Source organism: Bos grunniens, chromosome 2, assembly GCF_055505025.1.
Source record: "Bos grunniens cultivar Pamir isolate PY7600 chromosome 2, Bosgru_T2T1.0, whole genome shotgun sequence".
Lineage (NCBI taxonomy): Eukaryota > Metazoa > Chordata > Mammalia > Artiodactyla > Bovidae > Bos > Bos grunniens.
The window spans coordinates 103,840,963-103,853,858 of NC_141166.1; the positions used below are offsets into that span (position 1 = coordinate 103,840,963).

Here is a 12,896-nt window from a genome sequence, read left to right on the forward strand (position 1 = left end):
ATGATACTGCAAGAAAAATGAGAAGAAATGTGCCCTAAGAAGAAAAGAAGCATGGATAAGTAGCAGTTTGTTAGCAACGTAACCTTAGTTGCTTTTAAGTCACATCTGTGTCAAAGGATACCTATCCCTCCCCATCCAGAAAATATTATAAAGTGATTTTAAAAAACTGTTGGAATTTGCCAAAGTTTAGTATCAAAGAGCCAATGTGAACAAGAGAGACATAAAGGCTGTTCTTTTGAACCCAAAGTTTTTATTTTATTTAACCAATGTAATGAATGTTATAGAAGGATACAGTTGGTACATTTGTAGCAAGATGGTCAATACTTCTTAAGGATTAACACTAAACCCAAAATAACATGAAAAAAAATTTTTTTCTGGCAAAAATAAAGAGGAATTCAAGAGATCCAAATCCATCTCCCATTCTATGGGATTTTAGTTTCTAACATTGTTTTGCTTGGTTTTCAACATTAGACAGAATTCTTACAGGCTTAGTAGTTTTTAGTGTGGTCCTGCCAGAAAGGTGGTAACCTACATGACCTCTCCAAGTCCTTTCCAACTCTCAAATTCTATGGCTGTTTCTCCTTTTATCTGTGAAGGCTTAATTTGTCTTTTCCTATTGCATTCAACTCAACAAATGCCAAGCATACTTTGTTTTTGTAAATTTACTGTTACGCATTTTCATTCAATTATTTATTTTTTTCCATCAAATTGTTTCAAAATGTTTTCAAGCGTAACTAGAAGAGAAAATAACCAAATGCCCATAAAGGTATTCCATTTTAAGAAGCAACCTCTGGTCTATATACTCTCTTTCTCATCATCTAAACATAGTCATAGACAAGGAAATTACTAGGTTAATAGTAGAAAATAATCATTAACCAGGAAAAAAAATCAAAGGCAAGTTATTTTTAGCATTATTTTACCTAGGTAGTTTAGTTCTATCAAATATCTGTTCTGGTGCCAAATTATGCCAAAAATTTAATTTTTACTGCTTTTATATAACATGTATATGAGTACTAAAAAGTAACTATGATTACTGAGACATTCTATGAAAGCCATAAATAATTATTTTCATTTTTCATTCAGATATCCCAAGTGTTTTAATATTTCACAATAATTAACTCATTGATCCTTACCTACTCTGATGGTACAGGTAAATAATCTGATTAACCTTGCATTGCTGCCTTTTTTTTTTAAGATAACTGTAAAATAGCTTGCAGTGCTGTTGTGTCTGGGGGAACAGGGATAATAGCCAATTTTTGATTCTTATAGTCTTCACTGAGACTATTTTACCACCAAGTCTCAGTGGATGAATTTCTGAAAAATTGACTGATATTTCTGTTTCTAGTAGTTGCAATTTTTTCTTTGTTTTTCAAAGTTTATTTTTTAGCAGACCACATCTTGCTTGCCTTCTTACCCTGTCAGCAGTATCTCTTTCATAACTTGTTCATTGGTCTTCTTTCTGGCTCACCTCATTACCAAGTTTTTCTGCTTGAACATTCTTCTGGTTGAATGCTTTCTCTTAGTATTATTATACATTGAATTCTTTATTCATGGCAGAGTATCTTATTGTGTAATATAAAATTTTATTCCATTTTTTGGCTAATTTTACTTTAAAATTAAGTCATTTGTTCATCCCAGAGGACACTAAATTGAATACTAAAACTTCTGTTCCCTCTCTTTTTCTCTCTTGAAAAATCATTCATATACATTTCAGGAGGAATCATCTTCTCCAAACCATTTGGAGAAGATACAAGACAAGATTTATCTTGAGCATAACCCACGAGCATGCTAGCAGTGCCAATTTGATTTTTTTTTTCTTTAGCCACATTTTACTAAATTTACTTTGTCAGTGAGACCTGAAAACATGCAAAGATCCCAGGGCTAGTAAGTGGTAAAGTTCAGTTCAGTTCATTTGTTCAGTCACGTCTAACTCTTTGCAACTCCATGGACTGCAGCATGCCAGGCTTCCCTGTCCATCACCAACTCTCAAAGCTTGCTCAGAATCATGTCTGTTGAGTTGGTGATGCCATCCAGCCATCTCGTCCTCTATCGTCCCCTTTTCTCCTGCCTTCAATGTTTACTCTCTAATACTTTAATTACCTCTTCATATGCCAAACTCATTCACTGTTTTCTTCATAACTTCTTCTATAACACAGTCCCTGGAGAAGAATGACAAAAAATTTAACTTTTTAAAGTTAACTAAGTTTTAATAAAATTTTAAATAAAAATTTAACTTTATTTTAGCCAAATAATTCTTTTTTTTCATCACGTTGAAAATCAGAGCAAAATATCCCAAAGCTTTAACTATCAGTACAGTATGTTTTTGGAATGGAGTTGACAGGGATAGCAGTAAAAAATACTGTACAAAAATCTTAAAACAAAATTACAAAATTAAAGCTAATTCTCCATATATTTTTTCAAATTAAGGCCCATCTAGAACTGAAGATTTGGTCCCATCTGTGAACTTTAAATAAATGTGAATCTTACATATGAATCTCTTGAAGTTATCCTCTGCTTTATGCAACTTCCCTGTAAATAAACTGAATCCAGTGCTAATAGTTTTGCAGAACACTGTATAACATGGATTTAGAGTTAGGTCTATTCGTTTGTTTTTATTCTTTCATGTGTCCTTCTAGCTCAGAGAGATACTGAGGGAGTCCTTTTCTGTACATCTTCCTCACCCTCTGATAATCTTGCAAGTTAACTAGTTAAAGAAAGAAGTAGCATATGTAGCAAATATACAGCATTGGTAAATAAAATAGCCTAGCTGGGAAACTATGCTAAAAGAATAAAGACATTAAAGTACTGGGCAAGGAGGAGAATATCTAAAGGCATAAATAGCAAGATGATTGAAAAGATGATCTACTAAGTCATTGGTCCTATCTTTAATTTTAGTTTATCAAGGAAGATTTTCATACCAAAACTAAAAAAATTCTTCCATGTGTCAAGCATTTCTTCTTTGTGCATACCTGTATGCAGATCAGGAAGCAACAGTTAGAACTGGACATGGAACAACAGACTGGTTGCAAATAGGAAAAGAAGTACATCAAGGCTGTATATTGTCACCCTGCTAATTTAACTTATGTGCAGAGTACATAATGAGAAACGCTGGACTGGAAGAAACACAAACTGGCATCAAGATTGCCAGGAGAAATATCAATAACCTCAGATATGCAGATGACACCACCCTTATGGCAGAAAGTGAAGAGGAACTAAAAAGCCTCTTGATGAAAGTGAAAGTGGAGAGTGAAAAAGTTGGCTTAAAGGTCAACATTCAGAAAACTAAGATCATGGCATCTGGTTCCATTACTTCATGGCAAATAGATGGGGACACAGTGGAAATAGTGTCAGACTTTATGTTTTGGGCTCCAAAATCACTGCAGATGGTGAATGCAGCCATGAAATTAAAAGACGCTTGCTCCTTGGAAGGAAAGCATATCCAAAAGCAGAGACATTACTTTGCCAACAAAGGTTCATCTAGTCAAGGCTATGGTTTTTCCTGTGGTCATGTATGGATGTGAGATTTGGACTGAAGAAAGCTGAGTGCCGAAGAATTGATGCTTTTGAACTGTGGTGCTGGAGAAAACTCTTGAGAGTCCCTTGGACTGCAAGGAGATCCAACCAGTCCATTCTGAAGGAGATCAGCCCTGGGATTTCTTTGGAAGGAATGATGCTGAAGCTGAAACTCCAGTACTTTGGCCACCTCATGCAACAGTTGACTCATTGGAAAAGACTCTGATGCTGGGAGGGATTGGGGGCAGGAGGAGAAGGGGACAACAGAAGAAGAGATGGCTGGATGGCATCGCTGACTCAATGGACGTGAGTCTGAGTGAACTCCGGGAGTTGGTGATGGACAGGGAGGCCTGGTGTGCTGTGATTCATGGGATGGCAAAGAGTTGGACACAACTGAGCATCTGAACTGAACTGAACTGATATGTTTCTCAAAATGTACCCCATCAATCTTTCTGCCAATATATCTAATCAAGTTCATTCCTTACTAGTCTTCTAGGAAACCACTACAGCTTCAGAAATGGACAACAGAGAGTGGAAGAAAACAAAGGGGTAATGTCTTAAAAAATGTGCAGTTTTGTCATTATCTAATTGCTAAAAGTTAGATATGTAAACCCATTATATGCAGACCACCTCAAAAATTCTCCTGTAAGGGAGAATATTTATTTAACTTTATCAGTTTAATTTTCACAGGAAAAAAGAAAGATGTGGAAAAGTCTTGACTGACTGCTCAAATGTGAATTATAGTAGCCCTTAGTTTTCTACAAATATGTTGTGGCAGTTTTGCTTATGTCTCTTCTCAGCAATGTTCTTTTACTTGCCACCATTCAGTAACAGTGGTAAACCATCTGCCTGCCACTGCAAGAGACACCAGATTCAATCCCTGGGCTGGGAAGATCCCCTGGAGTAGGAAATGGCAACCTGTTCCAGTATTCTTGCCTGGAAAATTCCATGAACAGAGGAGCCTGGACAGCTACAGTTCATGGGGTTGAAAAGAGTAGGATACAACTGAGCATGCACACACACCATGCACTATTCAGTACTATAAGCACTGTTTTAATTTATAAAATCCACTCTTTCAGAATTATATCTTCCAAATAGTTTATTTATAGATTTACTAGTATATCCAAAACCTTATGTGCTGAATCTCTTGACTCTAAATCCATAATTCCTTCTCAATAGTTTCTCTAAATTCTCAATGGGAAGAAAAAGAACTACCCAGCACTTCCAAAGAAATAAAGTGAGTATCTCCCAAGTAAAATTTCAAACACATACACAAAAAATTAGAAAGTGGTTTCTCCTAAACCTCCTGTCAGGACACACAAATGGGCCTTTGGTACCCACCTTTTTTTTTTTTAATTTACTCTCCTCAAGCTATGGCTATTTGAGCAGTAGCCAACCAGTGTGCCATCCCCACGCTTATTTACCAGGCCTTGAGTACTCTTGTTATCATCGAGTATTTAGTTGTTCCTATAACATACTCTTTTTTTCAGGTAGTAATAACTGCTGTGAACTAGAGACTAGGCTGAGAGTAGACAACTGCAGAGAGGCATTAGACGGGACATTTATGCATCCTGCCACATTCTCACTGGCATGTGGTTGTGGTGACAGTAGTGGCAATCTGCTTTGACTTTCCCCACCCCTATAGTAGGTGAGTGATGACACAAAGAAGTGCCCTTTCCCTTCCTACTAGGGAAGCAGAAGCGTACTTCTTTTATCTGTCCTACTCCAGGTAGTGCCAGCGGTGCGGTGGCAACACCTCCCTACTCCACTCTGTGGCAGCAGCACCTGAAAGGTGAAGTTCTTTTGACTCTCTTGGCTCTCTTTCAGATCCCTCAATAAGAGCCAACTACCCAACTAAGCTCTTATGGTTGCAGCAGTGGCAGCAAAGGCAACTCTGGAGGCCCTCAAACTCTTTTGTCTTGCTGTCTAACCACAACAAAAAGTAACAATCCTCTGAGGAACTCAATAAAAGAATTGAAAGAATTAGTAAACCTGAAGATAGAACAATAAAATTATTCATATTGAAATGTATAGGAAAATAACAACTTTTAAAAGTGAACAGAGCCTCAGTTACCTGTAAGAAAATATCAAAATGTCTAACATTCACATCATAAGAGTCCCAGAAGGAAAGGAGAAATAGATTGGCACAGAAAACATTTGAAGAAGAGTGGCTGAAAATTTCCCAAATTTAATGACAGATTCCAAATTTAGCAGACCCAAGAAACTCTGCAAACGCTAAGCCAGAAACGGATAGACATAAATAAACAAAGAACTTAAAAGCAGTCAGAGAAAAGAATACATTACTGAGAAAAGGAATAATGATTGGAATGACCATGGATATCTCATTAGGAACCATGGAGGCTGTGAGACAACGGAACAATATTTAGAAAGTGATGAGAGGAAGAAATTGTCAATCCAGAGTTCTATACCCAATGAAAATAGCCTTCAGAAATAAAAACAAAATAAAAGAATTTTCAGGTGAGGAAAACTTATGACACTTTGTTAATAGTAGATAAGCTTTAAAAGGAATGCTAAGTTCTCCAAGTGGAAAGGAAATAACAGGAGAGGGAAACCTGAAATATGAAGATTGAAGAAAGAGAGAAAGGGTGAATTATCTAGCTAAATGAAATATGTAGGGTAGTCAAACTATATTTCTTTAACCAGTGATAGTTGAACTGAAACTTTAATGAAATAAAGGTGTGAAGCCTAGAGACAGCTGAGTGGAGCACATTCTAGGCAGAGGGAATAATATGAGCAATGGACCTAGTTAGGAGTGTTTTTGAGAAACTAAAAGGAAGCCAAGGGAAAAAGTGGGAAAGGTGGTAAGAAACAAATTATAAGACGTAGCCAGGAGTTTTTCTCATTAATGTAGATTATCTGTTTGATAGGTAGAACCATTTAAGCTATTATGAGAACTTTGGATTTTATTTTAAATATAAAAATAAGCTTTTGAAAACTTTTATGTAGGGGAGGGACATAATTTAATATATACCTCTGGCTGCTACATGAAGAACAGACTGCAAAGGGGCAAGAGTGAAAGCAAAGATACCAGCTAGGAGCATTTTAGATGTTGAGGTAAGGTTCATGGCAAATTGGACTATGCTTATAACATTGGAATGATTAGTTTGGGATACATTTTGAAGACTGAGTTTGACAGAATTTAAGGATTAGACTGAGATATGGGGTGGGGGGAAAGCCCAAAGTGTTTAGTCTAAGTAATTAGGCCAAAACTACCTTAGAGGGAAAAGATTTATGGGAAGTTTATCAATATCAATAATTCAGATTTAGACATACAGGTTTGAGATACGCAGTAGATACGCAAGTGGAGATGTCACTTAGGCAGATGAATACATGAGTTTGGAGTTTAAGGACTAGATCAAGCCAGGGATAAAAATCTGACAATTATCACCATATAAAAAAAATTTAGAATAAATGGTAAGGTCTCCTATTCAATGACTACAAAAAGAGGACACTGAGGCTTAGGCCCTCTAATTAAGTGATTTGGGTTAGAGGAATAAAAACTTTCTATTTGTTACCAAATGTTTTCAAGATGTTAGAAAGCGGTCAATTAAAAAATCACAGTAACAAATAGTATATAGATATCTAAGTATAAAATACTAATAAAATAGAACATAGTAAATTGCCTGAATAGAGTGAACTCTTGATTATAACAACTTCAAAAGTTACCCCACAGTATGTCTACAGATTTTTCCCTGGTAGTGCAGTGGATAGAAATTTGCCTGCCAATGCAAATGACACAGGTTCTACTCCTGGTCTGGGAAGATTCCTCATGTCTCAGAGCAACTGGGTCTGTGTACCACAAAAACCAAGCCCACGCTCCAGGGCCTGTGAGACACAACTACTGAAGCCCGTGTGCCTAGAGCCTGTGCTCTGCAACAAGAGAAGCCACCACAATGAGAAGCCCACACACCAAAACAAAGAGTAGTCCCTGCTCATCACAACTAAAAAAAGCCTCACAAAGCAATGAAGACCCAGCATAGCCAAAAATAAATAAATAAATAAATAATTTAAGGAAAAAGTGTCTATATATTTTACCCACAAAATCCCAGGACGACTAATGTTCATAAGGTACTCACTGATCATAATGACCATATAAAAAGCATGGAGTTCAGCACTTCTAAAAGCATTATTTAATGATCAACATAGCTCTGTAAGTTATTTCTACCTATCCAGATAACAAAATCTGACTCAGTGAGGTTAAACAACTTGCTCAACATCATATATAAGTGATATAACTAATGGCAGAGGTGAGTAGAAGGGGGGATTATAGAAAAGGAAATGAAAAGGCAATTGGGTGAAAAAGTCTACCTATGGAAGCAGGAAAGTACGGAGCAGAAAGGGATTGGGGGGTCGGGCCGAGGGCGGGGGTGGGGCAGAGTGAATAAGAGAAAGGGAAAAGGGAAAAAAGAAAAGAAGCTGACACTCCCTGGAGTTCAGAAGTACAGATTTATATGTGGTCTCGTAAAGAACACCCCTCCCAGATAGCCTGTGGTTGGTTGGTGTGGTGGTCACTTCAGGGGTGGTGGAGGGCAACAGTGTAAGTGCCCACATGTCCAGGCTCCTGAGCACTGGGTGTGGATGTCCAAGAGTAATTGGAACAAATGTGGGCCTAGATGTTATGTAACCATCCATGATCTCCATGAACTTGCTCAGTCGTGTCCGACTCTTTGTGACCCCATGGACTGTAGCCCACCGGGCTCCTCCATCCATGGGATTTTCTAGGCAAGAATACTGGAGTGGGTTGCCATTTCCTTCTCCAGGGTATCTTCCCAACCCGGGGATCGAACCTGGTCTCCCTCATTGTAGGCAGATGCTTTACCGTCTGAGCATTAATTCCAAAGTGGAGAGTCCAGGAGAGGATTCTTGAAAAACAAAAAGGAGTAATATTATCTTTCATGAAAATTAGTTAAAAGTAATTAGTCATAAAACAGTTGTCCCCTGAGGCCTGAGGAGCAACGGGCCCTAATAAACTTGCCTGTTTCACCCTGAGGCAAACAAGACAAAACTGTTTTGATTTTTACAAAATCAAACAAATAAATTATCAATCAAAATCTCTGTCAACTATTGAACAGAACCCTTAGGAGAAGCAAATGAAACTCTGAGGATGAAAGTTAATACTAAGTCTGAATCACTACAGGGATAAAAGATATTCTATTTAGTATTTGGAATCCACTGGAAAATGTAAAGTTCTGGGTCAAGGAAAGATAAAGATTTGGGATAAAAATCATGGTTTTCATAATCTTTTCAGAAATAGAAAAGTAATGGGAATTAATTACAGTCAATTAAGGATCCATAAATATACTCTATATTGTGAATATCATCATATTTAAATAAAAGAAAAATAACGGTAAGGAAAAAACACTGTTTGCATATTCTAGCTTGAATTTTTTTCTTTGCTTTTTCCTGTATAAAGTAAGTGAGGCATAAAATAATACTGTGGTAAACTGCCTTATCTCAAAAAGTATAATAAAGAATATAGCAAAGTAAAGTAATACATACTGAATGATCACTAATGGTTACATTATACTTTTGATATTTAATTTACATTTCCCCCACAATTTACCCTTTTTCAGGCTTTACCATTTATAATTTATCGTGTTTCTAATGAATTGAATCTCCTCAGTTATACACAGTTTCCAAAAATGCTTGGTAACTATCCTGTTGTTTTCTGAAGAAGAGGTTTTTGTAAAACAGTCAGAGATTCCTAAACATGCTTCTAATAAATGCCTTGCACCCTCAGAGATGTTTCCTGAGCTGTTGTGCAGGTTACTACTGAAGAATGGGGTTTAATGATTTGTCCCTTGAGATTTTTCTGTTGGTTCCTAGGTATGTATAAAGTCTACGATAATCCCTTTATTAAATGCTTGTGACATGCTTTGTTACTATTGATGTATTAAAAAAAAAGGTAATTTTCCACAATTCTTACTTCTATCTACAACAACTTTTGTTAAGAAAGAGAAAGATTTCATTGTATATCTATCAAGTTGTTAACAGATAGTTGTTATTTCTCCAGATACCTAAACATACACAATCCAAGCACGGCCTCTCCCCTATTTAAATACACTGGATTTTGCTTCCTTGAGGAAAGAAATTTCTTGCACTAAACTTTGTAACATTAGAGTCCTACATATACTACAAATAAATCAGTTTATCATAATATTTCATTTCCTAAAGTGGTTTGATCTCCATTACATAATTTTCATTTCTATGTATCCAAAAATGTTCTCAATATTAGTTTGTGAGGAAGAGAAAAGCAGGAATTTATGTCAATGAAACTAGACACAAAACCCAGCAGCTCATGGGAATGCAGGTCATTAATTCATGCTTTGGTACAATTCTCTGGCCATTAGGAGGCAAGGTCTGAGTTCATCGTAGCATGCTTGATGCTATGTGGCTTTGGCCAAGTTCCCTACTCAATCAAGCTTCTCTATCATGAAATGAAAGTCTATGAACTTTCTGTAAACATCACCTATGAATCTATGAGTTGCTCACTGAGAAAGGCATAGATTGTGACAGTTAGATTTATTTGGTTACCAACAAAGGCAATTGATTGGCTAGCTTATAGAGGAATGGAATTTATCAGAAAGATACTGTGCACTCCACAGAAACTATACAGTTGGACAATAGGCCCTAAAAAGAACAAGAGAGAGAGTAGCTCCCAGGTTCCATAAGAAATAAAGAGCAACTTCTTCAAGGAGCCAGTTTTGGGGTTTTTTTGTTTTGTTTTTGTTTTTCCTATCTTTGCAACATTTTCTCCTGTTAGAAGAAGAAAGAGTTCCATGGGCCCACCTGAGGATATTGGCTAGAGGGCACTGAACCCCCTTATTTAAAGTTTTCCTAAGCGGACTCATAATGATGAAGAGTATTTATTTTGAAGAGCAAGGCTCTGTTATTAATTACATTAGATAAGATTAGATTGACTAGAAATTAGACTATCTCAAGGTATATTCAGTGCTTCCCAGGTGGCACTAGTGGTAAAGAACCTGCCTGCCAATGCAAGAGATATAAGAGATGCAAGTTCTGGGTTGGGAAGATCCCCTGGAGGAGGGCTCAGCAACCCACTCCAGTATTCTTGCCTGGAGAGTCCCATGGACAGAGGAGCCTGGTAGGTTACAGTCCATAGGGTTGCAAAGAATTAAACATGACAGAAGCAACTTAGACAAGCAAAGTGAATTCAGAAGTGAAGAGTTGATTCTAAAAAGCAACAGAAGGAGAAGCATCAAACATTTAGTTAGTCTTTTAGTATTATCATTGTATTAGACTTTTTATAATGTGAATACATCTTTTATGGAGCCTAGGATTAATATTACAAATGAAATTAATTTCCAAAGAGTAGAAAATAACTGACCACTTATAAGAGAAATGGTGATTCCATAGAAATTAGGCTCAAGTAGATACTTGGGTTAACAGATTTGCTTTCAAGCACTGAAAATAGCCAGAGGAAACATTTAGATATATTGTATCTCCTGGATTTTTCAAACAATTGAGAAGAATGGTGTGCTGTTTTCTTCAAACAGAGGAAACTTTTTAAATTTGATGGCATAAAATGCTGTTTTACTCGACAAGATTCTCTTTCAAATCACCTGTAAATTCTGTGACCAGAGAACCACCATTTTGCCTCTCTCTTTCATTCATGTGTCCGTTTGTTTCCTTGTCCATTCATTTGTTTTTGGCATACAAGCCCCCTACTAGATACAACCCTTTATATCAAGAAAACATTAATAATAAGTACTATCTGAGTGCCTTTGTTCTTCATAAAAGGCAGCTTGGACATCTGGGATGTGTGTTAGAAACCTACCAGAGGCACTTAAGAGGCAAAGAGAAGGCAAGCTCTCCAAACAGGGAGGCTACCTGAGGTCTACTCTACTGAAACTCACTCTCTGGGTTTCTCCACCCAACAATCACACCTAAAATCCCTAGTGGCTGATGAAACTGAAAAACCAAATCTATATGCATTTTACATAACAGCTAAAGCCCTGATTTTTTTTTAAAGCCTTGATTTTTGTATCAAATCCCCACTCCCAATTATCTATATTTCTAGCTTGTTTTTGCTTGAAATATAGACCAAATATTTCATAGAGCTAGTTAGCCAAAAACTGTTATGCATGTTGGACATGATAAACTGTGAGTTTTTCCTTCCCTCAGTTATGTCGGTGCCTCTTTAATTTCACTTCAAATTATTGATTTTATTATAAAAAGCTAAATATTCCATCAAAATGTTCTTTTCAATATAATAAATAAAAAACAAGTCAGTAACCATTTTTAAAATTGTATATCTATCTCAAACTTGAAGTTTCACAGCTCTGTGGTACACTGTAAAATATTAAAATATTATATTATAAAACAACAATATGGAATAATCTGAATTTCTTATGGCAAAATTTTCTTTGCGTCATTGAATTTAATTAAAAGATTGTAACAAGCTTACACTTAAACACATAGAATATGCTTACAATTATTTTCATAATGTTTAAATATCTTAAGAGTAAACAAAATACATGACCATTTTATTTGTTTGCACGATATTTTTTAAAGTCTGGCTGACTTTTTTCCCCACAATGGATCAACTTACCACTTAGCTTTATTTTATCACAGTAATGATGAATGTTTTTCATTTTAAGTACATACAATCAATAGTTAAAATAAAAGTGTTCTAATATTTAAAAGTACAGAAAGAACCTCTGAACAATATTCCTCAAGAGTATAAACGTAACAGGGTATAGGTAGTTTTTACATTTATCCTGGCATTTATAACATACACTGTTTGGATCATCAGACTAAAACATACAGTGACACCAAAGTGAAATTGCACTTTTGAAATCAAAACTAAAAGCAAAGAAGTATGAGGCAGCAGTCACAAAATACGAATAATTTTAAGTAACTTTTAACTTGAAATGGGAGCATAACTATTTACTGACGGAACATTCCAAACTGAATTGCCCCAGGGCTGAGTGCCATTACCTTTCCTGGTTTTCTTCCATCTGTCTCTCACTGTCTAGATTTTTATTTCAGACTTGTCAGATTTTCTCTTTCTCAGTAGTACACATTTTTGACAGTAGAGGGCACTTTGAATTTAGACAAAGCCCACGAAATCTCTGAATCTTCATTCAGAGAGCTTTTGTTTGACTAGAAAGAAATAAAATGCAATTTTAGTGTACATTTAAAATGACACATTTTTAAACTATGTGATGCTAAAGTTTGTTTCTGTCATGTGAAATCAGTCTCTCAGTATATATTATTTTACAAAAATACTGTAATATGAATTTCACAAAAATATCACTGTGTCTAGAAAAGATCTGTAACAATAAAATAACACACAAATTAGGATCAATCCATGAATGAATAAATCTTTGGTTTTCTTC

General features: G+C 36.0%; 1 long non-coding RNA gene across 2 annotated transcripts in view; it reads right to left on the reverse strand.

The window, feature by feature from the left end:
- Positions 1-233: 233 nt before the first annotated feature.
- Positions 234-12,896, reverse strand: part of LOC147378444 (uncharacterized) — a 226,329-nt gene continuing 213,666 nt past the window's right edge. The window contains exons 4-5 of one of the 2 annotated variants that reach the window (XR_015152339.1): positions 2,919-2,969; positions 234-2,159 (exon numbers count right to left, since the gene is read on the reverse strand). This is a non-coding gene — a long non-coding RNA (uncharacterized LOC147378444). The remainder of the gene's footprint in view (positions 2,160-2,918; positions 2,970-12,896) is intronic. The other variant, XR_015152343.1, reaches the window with a different exon arrangement.